Source organism: Lupinus angustifolius, chromosome LG20 (genome assembly GCF_001865875.1).
Source record: "Lupinus angustifolius cultivar Tanjil chromosome LG20, LupAngTanjil_v1.0, whole genome shotgun sequence".
Taxonomy (NCBI): Eukaryota; Viridiplantae; Streptophyta; class Magnoliopsida; order Fabales; family Fabaceae; genus Lupinus; species Lupinus angustifolius.
The window spans coordinates 12,561,827-12,562,261 of record NC_032028.1 but is presented as its reverse complement, the minus strand read 5'-3'; positions in this window follow the sequence as shown (position 1 = coordinate 12,562,261).

Here is a 435-nt window from a genome sequence, read left to right as displayed (position 1 = left end):
ATCATGAGATTGAGTCAGTCCTTTAGTTTTGTCATTCTTCTGCAGTGGGTGGCCATCTTGGTACCCAAAGGACAGCACGAAAGGTGCTTGACTATGGATTTGATTGGCCCACCATCTTCAAAGATGCATGGAGGATCTGTAGCACTTGTGAGCAGTGTCAGAGAGCAGGTGGTATCCTTTCTTGGAGACAAGAGATGCCTCAATAACCTATGTTGTTTTACGAGGTTTTTGATGTCTGGGGTATTGATTCATGGGTCCATTTCCTATTTCTTTTGGCTTTTACTATATTCTACTTTCTATTGATTATGTATCTAAATGGGTGGAAGTTAAGGCCACCAGGACTAATGATGCTCGGGTTGTTATGGATTTTGTTAGGTCTCATATTTTTTGCAGGTTTGGCATAACCAGAGCCATTGTTAGTGACCAAGGCACCCA